Genomic DNA, 16,259 nt, shown 5'->3' on the forward strand with positions numbered 1-16,259 from the left:
CTCCCCACTATCTTTAAACCTTATCTAAGCTATTACAACTCGGGCCTATATTTATTTAATCCAGAGAATCAAATCAACAATGGAAAACAGTCATCCAGGATACAAAGCCAAAATCACCTTATCATGATGAACATCATAGGCAAACATCAACCAATCAAACCATTTTAAAATTGACCAGTTGAATTAGAAAAAGAGGGAAAACATTTTTCTTTACGAATCCGGGTGACGAGTCATTATTTTCCCTTATTTATTTATCTTTCTATACCTATTTTAATTGTTGATCTGGGCTAATCGCTTATTAATTGTATAGTTTTACTGTTTGGGCTTCACTGGGCCAGTAATTCGAATTTTAATTAATTCCGATTCACTTGGTCCAGTTTTTATTTATTAATCATTTTCAGGTTAATTGTGGAGCAATTTTGGGCTTGGATATTAATTTTAGACTTCAAGAGATAAATGCCACATCAACGCCACTTCACCACATCAGTGCCACATTAGCATTTTGTTTTATTTTATTTTTCGTTTATTTCATTGTAAATTCGGGTCAGACTTGCATTGGGCGCCCGTTTTGACTTTTCTAGGGCTTTTAGGACCTAGAGTAGGGACCAACATGGGAAGACATGATGTGACCAAGTTAGGGTTACATTCCTCTCCATTCTTTTTCATTTTTCTCTCTGTTTGGTATCTCCATTTCCGTTTTGCTCTCCATTCACGTTTTTCTTCCATTCCATTTTTGCCTGGTTGTATCTGAACTGCATATTTTACATTTGAATGAATAAAGACTTTTCATTTTCTTCTCTTCTACCTTGCTGTATCTACATTTTCGTTTTAATGGAAGGCTAAAACCCTTGGGGTTGGCTCCTTGAGCAGATTGTAATCTCTATTTGAGGTTTATTCGTATATGTATCTGTGTTCTGCTTGCTTCTTCTTCATTGAACCTCTGTGTTAAAATGTTTTCAACACCTGTTCATGCGTAATGAATTAGGTTGCTGCACCAAAGTAACAGGTTGCTTAATCTTGTGGGGAGGTTTAATGTTGTATACGTTTTCTTAATTCGTGTAGGGAAATCTTGAGTTAATCTTCGCTTAGTTGGCTAACTCGGATGGAACAAGGATTAAGTTATGAACAGAGAAATCTTTTGAGAACCAGGGATAAGAGAGTTGCAATCTGAACAACGAGCCAATCTATTTTTCTTGTTGTGCTGCTTTGCATTTTAATGTGTTTTAACCTTGATTCTGAACCAAACCAACCCCCCCTTCGTGTTTGATCCTTTGACAGAAAAGAGTGGTCCTTGGGAGATGACCTAGGAAAGCTTCCTAGTACTGCATTTAATTGTTTTATTTGACTGGATACGGCTTTGATCACCGGGATATCCTCTTGAAACACCGAAATCCATTTAAAGGGTTGATCTATATTTGTTCATATACACAGACTTGAAGATTGATCTCCCGATCACATGCTTATGCGACAAAAGTTATCAACCAAATACACCAAAGACAGAGAAAGCACCCAAAGCTAAAGACAAAATGAGGGCACTCTCAACTGATTCCACCAATCTGGCCAATTTATATACATTTTGATTATGTGCATGTAGGGACCAAGTGCTCTCAAAGCACATGGGAACATTATCTTTATTACCTGTTTAATTAACTAGACCAAGATTAATTAATCAAATCCAAACAAATTATTACCAAATACAGATGAATCAATTAATATAAAATTGTTTTGATTTAATCTAATCAAATCCAAAGAAATTATCAACAAATACAGATGCATCATTGAGTTTCTGGGGTAACCTCAAACACGTCAGCAAATGTTGTCATCGACGATGAACTTTACAAAGACAACCACCATGTTTCAAAGACCTCCTCCGAGAGCGTCAAGTTGAAGCACTAACATGAATGAGAAACGAAACCACAAAGAAGAAAAATCTAAGATAAACAACAAAACTAGAAGAGATTACCTAACGTCGTTCGTCGAAGAGGGCTTAGAACTTTGTCAACCAAGTTCGATCGCCGTCGTTGCTCACAGCAGAGGGCGAAGCAAAAATGGATCGGTCAGTCAATGGTGATCAACAAGAAGGGAGAAGAGTGTGCGAAAGAAGATAACACAACAGGGCTCAGAAGTTTCTCAACGAAGTTTGCTCTCCGTCGTTGCTCACGACAGCTGGGAACGTTACTGATGAGTGAAAGGGTATGCTTTCCTAGGGTGTTCGCGGGCTGTATATTAGGGTATCACTTCTACATTGGTCATAAGCAAAATCGATGTAGAACAACTTCCTGATTCCATTTCTACATCGGTCAATAATCATAAAACCGATGTAGAATTGCTCATATTTACATCATTTCTCCTCCCAACTGCTGTAAATATGTTTGTATTTTCTATTTATTTACAAGTTTTCCACCGCGTTTATGATTTACATCGGTTCTACTAGAACCGATGTAAATATAGCGATGTTAAACAGTGTTTTTGTAGTAGTGTATGTTAGTATATTTTGAAATGTATATATTATGTCAATTTTGTTTTACAAGAATGAAGTATCAAATCATCTTGAGTTAATATAAAATTTTGTATATTTGAGTTAAGAGTAAAAAACTTTTAATCTAACGGTTGAATTTATAAAATTCATATTTAATATAAAGTTATTGAGCGGTGTAATACTTAGTAAAAATTACACCAGTGTTATTATAACCCTTCTCTTTTAAAATATTATTTTTATAAATAAATTATATTAATTAACTTAATATATTTATTCATCTTAAATCTATGATATAAAATTCAAAAAATGTATTTATTCTTGTTTTATTTTCTAATTATCAACCATTAATAAAATACTAATTTAAAATCTTATCTAATTATATCATAATATTTTCATATCAAATTTAAAACCAAATATTATTATGTTATTTTTTATCATCATTAATTTATAAAAATAAAAAATTTAAAATGACAATTTTTAATAATATTTATTTTTTTTACCAAATATTCTTTACATCACTTAGATAACTAAAAAATTATCTACAGAGAAAATTCTGTAGGTAATATTCCATAGATAACTAATTTCGTAGGTAATATTCCGTAGATAACTAATTTCGTAGGTAATATTCTGTAAATAACTAAACATTATCTATAGAAAAAATTTCGTAGGTAATATTTCGTAGATAACTAATTCCATAGGTAATATTTCATAGGTAATATTCCGTAAATAACTAAACATTATCTACGAAAAAAATTTCATAGGTAATATTCCGTAGATAACTAATTTCGTAGGTAATATTCCGTAGATAACTAAAGATTATCTACGGAAAAAAATTCATAGGTAATATTTCGTAGATAACTAATTCCGTGGGTAATATTCCATATAACTAAATATTATCTACGAAAAAAATTTCGTAGGTAATATTCTGTAGATAACTAAAAATTATCTATAGAAAAAATTTCGTAGGTAATATTCCGTAGATAACTAAACATTATCTACGAAAAAAATTTTGTAGGTAATATTCCATAGATAATAATAGTGTTTTTTCTTGTAGTGGTTGAAAGAATACTTGTATCTTTGTTGAAAAATAGTGAAACTCAATTTGGTTAGATTGAGAACTAGACGTAGCCTCGGTAGTTGAGACGAACTAGTATAAAAATACCTAGAGTTCCATTTGCACTCAATCTGACTAGCATTACTACTTCGCTACAAAAAAAAAAATGTGAGTTTTTGATACACACTATTTAACCCCCTTCTAGCACTTATCTTTTCTCCACATATACCCAAAATAATAGTTAATACATTCTTTTACTTTTCTTGTTTAGTACATTAAAAATATTTTATTGAGATCAATTGTTGAAGATTTAACACTTTATTCATTGTCTAAACCCCTTCAAATTCAACATAACTATGTAGAAGATCATACTTGATAATACACCTAGCAAGTACATCTCTATAAAGTCTTTAGATTAGATTTTCAGTGCCTCAATAAACTAGCTTTGTTAACCAATATGATTCCAATATCTTGGTACTTAGGAGATCCAGTACATTTAATAATATGACGTCTTAAATGATTAGCACAAAGACAAGAGCAGAGAAATTCTCACAATGATTAACCCTATCTCTAAGTTTGTAACTACAACTTTGTAAATGAACATAAAATAGTGAAAAAATATTATTATTATTATTATATTGTATTTTATTATTTTATAATACATTATATATTTATAAATTTACAGTAGTTCAAATTATTTTTCTTATTAGTTTAACATATCAACTTGTAAACCTGTGGGCCAACCTGACCTAAGCTCATGTAACCTGTCGAGCTGGACAAAAATAATTTAATTCTATTTAAACTATCAATTTTTAGGCCCAACTTAACCTTATTTTCAGGTTGGTTAGATCAGCCTATAAATTGACCAAAATTGACAACTCTATATTTCATTGTATTCAAAATCACTTACCAAAATTCCTTTTGAAGTCATTTCATCCGATTCGGAATCAATTACCTCGACATCATTGTTGGTCATGAGGACTCTATATTTCATGTGAACCTTCAGAGGAATTTCTGTATGTATCCCCCAAAACAATGTAAGTTGATATTTTTCCCTTCTTCTTCCTCATTTCGTATTTGTCCATATTTTTCTAGAATATTGGGCATTCGTTTGGCTTCCAATATTCGAAGAATGTTTTATTTCTTTTTGTACTCCCTTCTTTGAGTTGTAGGCTACTTCCTTTTTCATGAACTCGGTGAATTCTATGGATCACGAAATACATATTTTCATAAAAATGATAGTGATAAGATTACACGTTTAGTTAAAGAATAATTTTTTTAATTTTAGTTATTTTGTATACATATCAAATTAATTTATTTTTTATCCACAGATTATTTCAAAAAATTAAAATATAAAATTACTTAAAATAATTTCTTTGAATCCCAAAAATTAATTGATAACCTGAAACAGAAGAAGTTGAGAAAAAAAATGTATTAATTTTAAAATAAATTTCAGTTTTATTGAGTATTAATTTCATATTAGTGATCCTTTTTTTTCTTTCTAAGTTGAAGGTTTTAAAAAATTGTTAAACTATAATAATAAATATTTTCTTCTAAATTCATGTCAAGCTTAAAAAATATATTATTAATAATACTTATAATTATTTTTATAATCAAATTAATTTATTAAAATCAAAATTTTATATTTAATTTTGTATCAACTATATATTTTAGTTGAGATCATGATTGAATAAATAACTATGTAGTGATATTTTGAAATAACTTAATTATCAAATTTTATTTAAATAACTTTACAATTTAAAAAGTTAGAAGAATAAAATGTAAATAAATAAATTGTACCAGAATAAAAAATAAATTTAAAAGTTTCTTAAGATCTCATAATTTTTTGAGTCTAAAACACTATATTATATGTAGGAGACTTGTCACTTTAATACCACATGTATCTATTTATGATATATGTAACACCCCAAATTTTCCAACTAGTATAATGTTGATTATTATTTATTTTTGTATAGTTATTTTAGTTAACTAAAGGGGGTTTTATAAAATATTCTAAAGGTTTTTAATAATTTAAAATTATTTATGAAAAATTTTATAAAATTATTGTTTTTACATTGGAACGGGTTGTTCCAAATGTGGAACGGGCCGTTCCAAACAATGGAAATATACAATTTCTGAAGCAACATAACGGGCCGTTCCAAAAGTGGAACGGGTCGTTCCCAATTTGTAAAATGACCAGCTTTGATTTCTCCAGAATGGGTCGTTCCCAAAGGGAAACGGCCCGTTCTGGATTTCTGAAAATGCCTAAAAAATTTTGTTAGAAACGGGTCGTTCCCATAATGGTCAATGCGTGATAACTTGAATCCCAGAACGGGCCGTTCTGCTTTTAAAACGAGCTGTTCTACTTTATGGAAACAGGCCGTTCCAGTTGAGAATTTTGCCCAGATTTGAAGGATCCGGAACGGGCCGTTCCGAAATCAGTACGGGTCGTTCCGGGTGCGTCAGAAGGCCTATAAATAGGGACCAGGGGGTGAAAAAAATTATAACGGAGTGAAATAGTAAAATTTTAGAGAGAGAAGGGAGAAAGAGAGAGAGAGAGAGAGAGAGAGAGAGAGAGAGAGAGAGAAAGAAAGAAAGAAAGAAAAAGAGAAAGAAAGAAAGAGGGAAAGAAAAAGAGGGAATCCAGAAGAGGAGGCTCTGCCCAAGTTTCAGCTCCTACTTATCCAGGTAAGGGGGGGAGTGAGAAACCTCGCTCGGGGGTGTGGGGATAATTGTTGGATAGTCTGTTTGTCGGATTCGCCCCCAATCCCTTGCCTGTGGTTCTGTTTGGTCTACTTTTTTCCTTGTTACTTTGTTCTTGTTACTTTGTTCTTGTTGCTTTGCTCTTGTTGCTTTGCTCTTGTTACTTTGCTCTTGTTACTTTGCTCTTGTTACTTTGTTCTTGTTACTTTGTTTTTGTTACTTTGTTCTTGTTACTTTGTTCTTGTTAGTTTGTTCTTGTTACTTTTTTCTTTGTTACTTTGTTCTTGTTACTTTGTTCTTGTTACTTTTTTCTTTGTTACTTTGTTCCTTGTTACTTTGTTCCTTGAAAGTAATAAATGAATATGGAATTAATGTTAAAATTAAATAAGTTTTAATATGAAAAATAATGTTCTCTGTGAATTCCTATGCGGACCTTATGAGGAGTATTATGACATGACCATGTGAAATATGGACAAATGACATGAGACCTAAGCATGGACTATTGAGACAAGCTGTGATTATAAAATATGAAAAGTAATGATATGATATACTAAATGAAATTCTGTAATAAGTTAAATGTTGAGTTAATGAAATAGTGAATGTGTAACATGCATCATATGCATATATATTACTCCAGGTGTGCCGCTGAGGCCACATACCAGTGATGCTAACAAGGTGTACCTTAGGGTCACCGACAGTTGTGATACGCTAACAAGGTGTACCTTAGGGTCACCGACAGTTGAATAAGCTAACAAGGTGTACCTTTGGGTCACCGACAGTTGTAACCAGGTGTGCCTTAGGGTCACCAGTGATGATGAATTGAGAAACTTCCTTTTGGTGCCACATGCATGCATTTATGAGTCGAATTCATGACATCATTGCATGATAAATGAGTGTATATGTGATGTTGATTATGTATGAGTACTATTTACATGTGACTTATATTTGTTGTGTGTGTGTGCTATCTAACCTTTATTTCTTCACCTAAAACTGAGTGAGATGTTTCTCACTCCCTTGTTGCTTTTGTATGTGTTTAAACTATGTTGCAGGCGATCATCATCATGAGGATGTTGGTGATGAGGCTTAAGGCTTCAGTTGGGCATGCTCTGATAGGATGTGACATTGGGGCTTAGCTAGCTTAGTCTAATATGTTATTGTTTTAATAACTTTAGTTTATTTTCTTTTGTAATTTCTAGCAAAGAAATAACGTAAATAAAGTTGTAATCTTTCTTTTGTAATTTTGAACGTCCTTGATAAACTTTTAACGTCCTTGATAAAAGACCAAAATATGCATCTTTGTCATACTATTTTATTACCTGATTTGAAAGTTATAGATTAGTTCCTAACTAGGAGGCACTGCCACCTTTGCTGGTATTAATCTATATTTTCCTTTTATATGATCTCTTGAATTTTGATACTTACAAGATGATTTTCTATGATTTATGAGTTACGAATGTGAATCTTCTACCTTATGATATTTTAGACAATTGTTTTATATAAGAAAGATATTATCAAACTATGAAAGGTTTTATCTACTCAAAAAGAAGAAAAAAAATTTATATTTATTGTGTATTAAAGTTGGGGTAGAGGGTGTCACATTTAGTGGTATCAGAGCAGGTCAATCTAATCGACCGTGAGTTATGAGTTTACTATGCTTATTTGGTACATGAATGATGGATTGAATTGATTGTGAAACTTGTTGGTATGCTAGTATGTTTATTGATTATGTTTATTAATTGTATTATTTTCTTAGACTATGGCTGGTAGAAATGATCGTGCGATTGCTGATGCTCTTCAAGCATTAGCACAAGCTATGAATAATAACAATAGGGCTGAGGTCGCTTCTAACTGGTTGGAGCAATTTCAACGAAATCACCCACCTACCTTTAAAGGAGGATATGACCCAGATGCTGCTATGAATTGGCTAACGGAGATTGAGAAGATCTTCAATGTTATGGATTGTCCCCTCACTCAGAAGGTGAAGTTGGCCACCTTCATGTTGACTGCTGATGCTCACTTTTGGTGGGAAGGAGCACTTCGGAGGATGATTGATGGAGGGGTGCACTTGAATTGGGACAACTTTAAGAAAGCTTTCCTTGAGAAGTATTTTTCGGATGATGTGAGGAGTCGAAAAGAAATGGAATTTCTTGAGCTGAATCAAGGGAACAACACAGTGGCAGAATATGCTGCCAAATTTGATGCTTTGGTTCGTTATTGTACACACTACCATGGTGAGGGTGGTGAAAGAGCTAAATGCATAAAATTTGTAAATGGTCTGCGTCCTGAAGTGAAAACTGCAATTAACTATCAGGAGATATATCACTTTCCCACTCTGGTCAATAAGTGCAGTATTTATGATCAGGACAACCATGATTGTGCTGCTTTCTATAAAGGAGTTGGAGGTCCTATCCATGCTGTGAGTTCTAGTACTTCGGGTAGGAGTAAGCCTTACTCCGCTCCTACTAGATTTCAAGGGAGTAAAGCTGCTGCTAATAAAAGCAAGTCATTTACTAGAGGATCCACTGTTAGTGCTACTGGAAGTGTTGGAGGATCTGTGTCCACTCCTTCAGGAAGATGTGGAAAGTGTGGACGTATTGGTCATAATCGGTCTGAGTGTAATGACAACGAGGTTACTTGCTTCAATTGCAGGGGTAAGGGTCACATCAGTACCCACTGTCCCGAACCACCAAGAACACGTGTTATTGGATCGGGTTCGCAAATTGAGCGTCCAAAGACAATAGGGAGAGTATTTGCTCTTAGTGGTGCTGAAGATTCTCAGTCAAAAAATTTGATACAAGGTACTTGTTTCATAGCTGAGACTCCTTTTGTTGTACTATTTGATTCTGGTGCAACTCATTCCTTTATTTCTGTCTCTTGTGTCCAAAAATTAAATTTGCCTGTATCTTTATTAGATTTTGATTTAGTTGTTGAAACCCCTACTAATGGTCCTGTGACTACATCCCTAGTGTGTTTGAAATGTCCTTTGACAGTTTCTGATAAGCAGTTTCTAGTTGACTTAATTTGTTTGCCTCTTAGTCAATTAGATGTAATTCTTGGTATAGATTGGTTATCTTCTCACCATGTCCTTTTAAACTGCTTTGAGAAATCTATTTCCTTTGGTGAATGTAAGAGTGCGGAATTTCTTAGTGTTGCTGACATTAAAACTTGTTTAAAAGAAAATGAAAGAGTGTACTTGATCTTAGCTTCCTTAACACTTGAGACTGATAGTAAACTAGATGAGATTCCCTTAGTGAGAGAATTTCCAGAAGTATTTCCTAAGGATGTGTCTAGTTTACCACCTGAGAGAGATTGAGTTTACCATAGATTTAGTACCAGGTACCTCACCTATATCTATAGCACCCTATAGGATGTCCCCATCAGAGTTAGTTGAGCTTAAGAAACAAATAGAGAAACTGCAAGGAAAACAATTCATTAGGCCTAGTGTCTCGCCTTGGGGAGCACCTGTTTTGTTGGTTAAGAAGAAAGATGGGAGCATGAGGTTGTGTGTAGACTATAGGCAACTGAATAAAGTGACCATTAAGAATAAGTATCCCTTGCCTAGGATAGATGACCTTATGGATCAACTAGTTAGAGCTTGTGTGTTTAGTAAGATCGATTTAAGGTCAGGATATCATCAAATTAGAGTGAGAGCTGAGGATGTTCCTAAGACTGCCTTTAAGACCCGCTATGGGCACTATGAGTATTTAGTTATGCCTTTTGGTGTGACTAATGCACCTGGTGTTTTTATGGACTACATGAATAGGATCTTTCACCCTTACTTGGATAGATTTGTAGTGGTCTTCATAGATGATATCCTGGTGTATTCCAAGACTAGGGAGGAGCATGTTGAACACCTTAGGATCGTTCTTCAAACCCTTAAGGAGAAGCAGTTGTATGCTAAATTGTCAAAATGTGAATTTTGGTTGGATAGTGTGAACTTTCTAGGACATGTGATATCCAAGGGTGGGATAGCTGTAGATCCTGCTAAGGTAGAAGCTGTGTTAGAGTGGAGAACACCCAAATCAGTATTTGAGATTAGGAGTTTCCTAGGACTAGCTGGTTATTACAGAAGGTTCATAGAGAATTTCTCTAGGCTAGCTCTTCCTTTGACTAAGCTGACGAAGAAGGACCAACCTTTTGTGTGGGATTCTAGGTGTGAGGAGAGTTTTCAAGAGCTAAAGAGAAGATTAACTAGTGCCCCTGTGTTAGTGTTACCTGATCCTAGTAAGACTTTTGAGGTATTTTGTGATGCTTCTAAATTAGGTTTAGGAGGAGTACTTATGCAGGAGGGTAAGGTAGTAGCCTATGCTTCTAGACAACTTAAAATTCATGAGCAAAACTATCCTACCCATGACCTTGAGTTAGCTGCAATAGTATTTGTGCTTAAGTTGTGGAGACATTACTTGTTTGGGTCTAGGTTTGAGGTTTTTAGTGACCATAAAAGCCTTAAGTACTTGTTTGACCAAAAGGAATTGAATATGAGGCAGAGGAGATGGTTAGAGTTCCTTAAAGATTATGACTTTCAATTGAATTATCACCCTGGCAAGGCTAATGTTGTAGCTGATGCTTTGAGTAGAAAATCTTTGAAAGTGTCTTCTTTGATGATTAGGGAATTACAAATGATTGAGGAGTTTAGGGATATGAGCTTAGGGTGTGAGTTGACCTCTAAGAGTATTAAGTTGGGAGCTTTGAGAGTGACTAATAGCTTGATAGATGAGATTAGAGAAGGTCAGAAGATAGATCCTTTCTTATTGAGTCAAGTAGAGAAATTGAATCAAGGTGTGGAGAGTGAGTTTAGATTTGGAGTGGATGGAGTTTTGAGATTTAAGGATAGGTGGTGCATTCCTAGTGTGCCAGAGCTTAAGAGAGAAATCCTAGAAGAAGGTCATAAGAGTATTCTTAGTATCCATCCAGGAGCCACTAAGATGTACCAAGACCTTAAGAAGATGTTTTGGTGGCCTAAGATGAAGAGGGAAGTGGAGGAATTTGTGTATGCTTGCTTAGTATGTCAGAAAACTAAGGTAGAACACCAACAACCTTCAGGTCTGATGCAACCTTTAGATATGCCTGTGTGGAAATGGGATAGCATCTCTATGGATTTTGTAGTTGGGTTACCTAAGACTGTGAAGAACTTGGATGCTATATGGGTCATTGTGGATAGATTGACTAAGTCTGCCCATTTTATTCCCATTAATATTAGGTACCCTTTGGAGAGGTTAACCAAGTTGTACATTAGTGAGATCACGAGGTTGCATGGAATTCCTACTAGTATAGTGTCAGATAGAGATCCTAGGTTCACCTCTAGATTTTGGGAGAGTTTGCATAAGGCTTTAGGCACTAAGCTTAGATTGAGTTCAGCCTACCATCCCCAAACAGATGGCCAAACTGAGAGAACCATACAATCTTTGGAAGACTTGTTGAGGGCTTGCATCTTGGAACATGGGGGTAGTTGGGATAGTTTCCTACCTTTGATAGAGTTTACCTACAACAATAGCTACCATTCCAGTATTGGGATGGCACCATATGAGGCTCTGTATGGTAGGAGATGTAGAACACCTTTATGTTGGGTAGAACCTGGAGAGAATGCCATGTTAGGACCTGAGATAGTTCAACAAACTACTGAACAGGTTAAGATGATCCAAGAGAAGATGAGAGCAACCCAGAGTAGGCAAAAGAGTTATAATGACAAGAGGAGAAAAGACCTTGAGTTTAAAGAAGGTGATCATGTATTCCTTAAAGTCACTCCTTGGACAGGAGTAGGCAGAGCACTGAAATCCCGTAAGCTTACTCCACGTTTCATTGGTCCTTATCAAGTTCTTAAAAGGATCGGTGAAGTAGCCTATCAAATTGCTTTGCCTCCATCCCTTTCAAATCCCCATAGTGTCTTTCATGTTTCCCACTCAGAAAATATGTCCATGATCCTTCCCATATCATTGAGTCCGACAACATTCAGTTAAAGGATAATCTCACTTATGAAATGGTTCCTTTAAGGATTGATGACACGAGAGTGAAACAACTAAGAGGAAAGGAAATCGCTTTGGTTAAGGTTGTTTGGGGAGGAAATATTGAAGAAAGTGCTACATGGGAATTAGAAAGCAAGATGCGAGAAGCTTATCCATTTCTGTTTTCAGGTAAATTTCAGGGACGAAATTTCTAAAAGGAGGGGAGAATTGTAACACCCCAAATTTTCCTACTAGTATAATGTTGATTATTATTTATTTTTGTATAGTTATTTTAGTTAACTAAAGGGGGTTTTATAAAATATTGTAAAGGTTTTTAATAATTTAAAATTATTTATGAAAAATTTTATAAAATTATTGTTTTTACGTTGGAACGGGTTGTTCCAAATGTGGAACGGGCCGTTCCAAACAATGGAAATATACAATTTCTGAAGCAGCAGAATGGGCCGTTCCAAAAGTGGAACGGGCCGTTCCCAATTTGTAAAATGACCAGCTTTGATTTCTCCAAAACGGGCCGTTCCCAGGGAACGGCCCGTTCTGGATTTCTGAAAATGCCTAAAAAAATTTGTTAGAAACGGGCCGTTCCCATAATGGTCAATGTGTGATAACTTGAATCCCAGAACGGGCCGTTCTGCTTTTAGAACGGGCCGTTCTACTTTATGGAAACGGGCCGTTCTGTTTTTGGAACGGGTCGTTCCAGTTGAGAATTTTGCCCAGATTTGAAGGATCCGGAACGGGCCGTTCCAAAATCAGTACGGGCCGTTCCGGGTGCGTCAGAAGGCCTATAAATAGGGGCCAGGGGGTGAAAAAAATTATAACAGAGTGAAATAGTAAAATTTTAGAGAGAGAAGGGAGAAAGAGAGAGAGAGAGAGAAAGAAAGAAAGAAAGAAAGAAAGAAATAGAGAAAGAAAGAGAGAGGGAAAGAAAAAGAGGGAATCCAGAAGAGGAGGCTCTGCCCAAGTTTCAGCTCCTACTTATCCACGTAAGGGGGGGAGTGAGAAACCTCGCTCGGGGGTGTGGGGATAATTGTTGGATAGTCTGTTTGTCGGATTAGCCCCCAATCCCTTGCCTGTGGTTCTGTTTGGTCTACTTTATTCCTTGTTACTTTGTTCTTGTTACTTTGTTCTTGTTACTTTGCTCTTGTTACTTTGGTCTTGTTACTTTGCGCTTGTTACTTTGCTCTTGTTACTTTGTTCTTGTTACTTTGTTTTTGTTACTTTGTTCTTGTTACTTTGTTCTTGTTACTTTGTTCTTTGTTACTTTGTTCCTTGAAAGTAATAAATGAATATAGAATTAATGTTAAAATTAAATAAGTTTTAATATGAAAAAGAATGTTCTTTGTGAATTCCTATGCGGACCTTATGACGAGTATTATGACATGACCATGTGAAATATGGACAAATGACATGAGACCTAAGCATGGACTATTGAGACAAATTGTGATTATAAAATATGAAAAGTAATGATATGATATACTAAATGAAATTCTGTAATAAGTTAAATGTTGAGTTAATGAAATAGTGAATGTGTGACATGCATCATATGCATATATATTACTCCAGGTGTGCCGCTGAGGCCGCATACCAGTGATGCTAACAAGGTGTACCTTAAGGTCACCGACAGTTGAATAAGCTGATAAATCATAATTTGATATGTATCTTTTCCTTCAATTTAGCTATTTTACATTCCATCTATGGTTAATTATAGGATTTAGATAGATATGTGTGTTGTTGGGCCAAATTGGATAGTTGGGAATTATTATTCTAAATTTTCGCTGTTTTTGGGCTGATGAACATGTCTCGGTCTTCAGGGCTTAACTTGGGCTGTAGTGATCCAAATGGTGAAGACTCGGTGGCCCTGGAAAGCGGAGACAAAGACCTAGAACTTTGCAGAAGGAACCGTGTTCAAATTCGTTCATCTAGAAGGACAATTTCGGTGGTCAAAAATCGGTGCGGAAATGGCATCCAACTCATCCCACCAACAACACCAACTCATCCCATTTCGTTTTGTCTTAGCTTTTTCCCATTATTTTATATTTCTTTTGTGTTAGATGAAGGCTATAAATAGGCCTTCACTTCTCCATTGTAAGACACCCCTCAATACACCTTCAAATAAGTTACTCTTGGGTGTTCTTCTCCTCCCTTCTCTTTGTTTTCCTTAAGTTTATTTTCTCTGTTGTAGTTGTAGTTTATGTTTTATTGTCCTTTCCTTTTGTATGCATTTTAATTCTGTTCTTTGCCTCCTCCATGGAAGGCTAGATTATAGTACTCTTTAACTTGATTTAATGCATTTTCATTTTCCTTGCATTTTCATTTCTAGTTCAAATTTAATGGAAGGCTAAAACCATTGGGTTGGCTTCTTGTTATGGATTGTAATCTCTGTTTGAGGTTGGGTATGTTTGTGTGTCCCTGTTCTACTTTGTTCTTCTTCATTCAACCTCTATATTAGTATGTCCATGCTTAATGGGCTATGCTTAATGACACAGTTGCTTAATCTGTGAAGAGGTTGATGTTGTATACGTTTGCTTAATTCGTGTAGGGAAATCTTGAGTTAATCTTCGCTTAGTTGGTTAACTCAGATGGAACAAGGATTAAGTGGTTAACAGAGCAATCTTATTATGAACCAAGGATAAGAGAGTTACAATCCGAACAAGGAGCCAATCTATTTTACTTATTGTGTTATCTGCATTTTATTGTGTTATAAAATTAAAAATCTGAACAACCAAACCCCCCCCCCCCCACTTCGTGTGTTTAAGCCTTTGACAGAGAAAAATGGTCCTTGAGAGACGACCTAGGACAACTTCCTAGTACTACATTTAATTGTTTTTATTTGACCGGATACGACTTCGATCATAAGCTAACAAGGTGTACCTTTGGGTCACCGACAGTTGTAACCAGGTGTGCCTTAGGGTCACCAGTGATGATGAATTGAGAAACTTCCTTATGGTGCCACATGCATGCATTTATGAGTCGAATTCATGACATCATTGCATGATAAATGAGTGTATATGTGATGTTGATTATGTATGAGTACTATTTACATGTGACTTATATTTGTTGTGTGTGTGTGTGCTATCTAACCTTTATTTCTTCACCTAAAACTGAGTGAGATGTTTCTCACTCCCTTGTTGCTTTTGTATGTGCTTAAATTATGTTGCAGGTGATCATCATCATGAGGATGTTGGTGATGAGGCTTAAGGCTTCAGTTGGGCATGCTCTGATAGGATGTGACATTGGGGCTTAGCTAGCTTAGTCTAATATGTTATTATTTTAATAACTTTAGTTTGTTTTCTTTTTTAATTTCTAGCAAAGAAATAACGTAAATAAAGTTGTAATCTTTCTTTTGTAATTTTGAACGTCCTTGATAAACTTTTAACGTCCTTGATAAAAGACCAAAATATGCATCTTTGTCATACTATTTTATTACCTGATTTGAAAGTTATAGATTAGTTCCTAACTAGGAGGCACTGCCACCTTTGCTGGAATTAATCTATATTTTCCTTTTATACGATCTCTTGAATTTTGATACTTACAAGAGGATTTTCTATGATTTATGAGTTACGAATGTGAATCTTCTACCTTATGATATTTTAGACAATTGTTTTATATAAGAAAGATATTATCAAACTATGAAAGGTTTTATCTACTCAAAAAGAAGAAATTTTTTTTTAATTTATTGTGTATTAAAGTTGGGGTAGAGGGTGTCATAATATAAAAGTTGAGCACTACTACAAAAACACTCTTTTACATCGTCATATTTACATCGGTTTTAGCAGAACCGATGTAAATCATAAACACGGTGACAAACTTGTAATTAAATAAAAGATATAACATGTATTCTACATCGGTTTTGATCATGACCGATGTATAAATGAGATTATTCTCGTGATGGGGAAAATCCCTCATTCATTTCGCACTACAATCGCGAACCCTAACCCCCTTCTCCCTCCAAACAAACACCAAACCCCTCCTCCTCTCCCTCTCTTCAAATCCCCAAACCTCCTCCTCCAATCCCCGCTTCCCCAACTCCCTCCTCCACTCCTACGCCGCCGTCGCTGCCTCT

Source organism: Cajanus cajan, chromosome 3 (genome assembly GCF_000230855.2).
Source record: "Cajanus cajan strain Asha chromosome 3, NIPB_CcT2T_4, whole genome shotgun sequence".
NCBI lineage: Eukaryota > Viridiplantae > Streptophyta > Magnoliopsida > Fabales > Fabaceae > Cajanus > Cajanus cajan.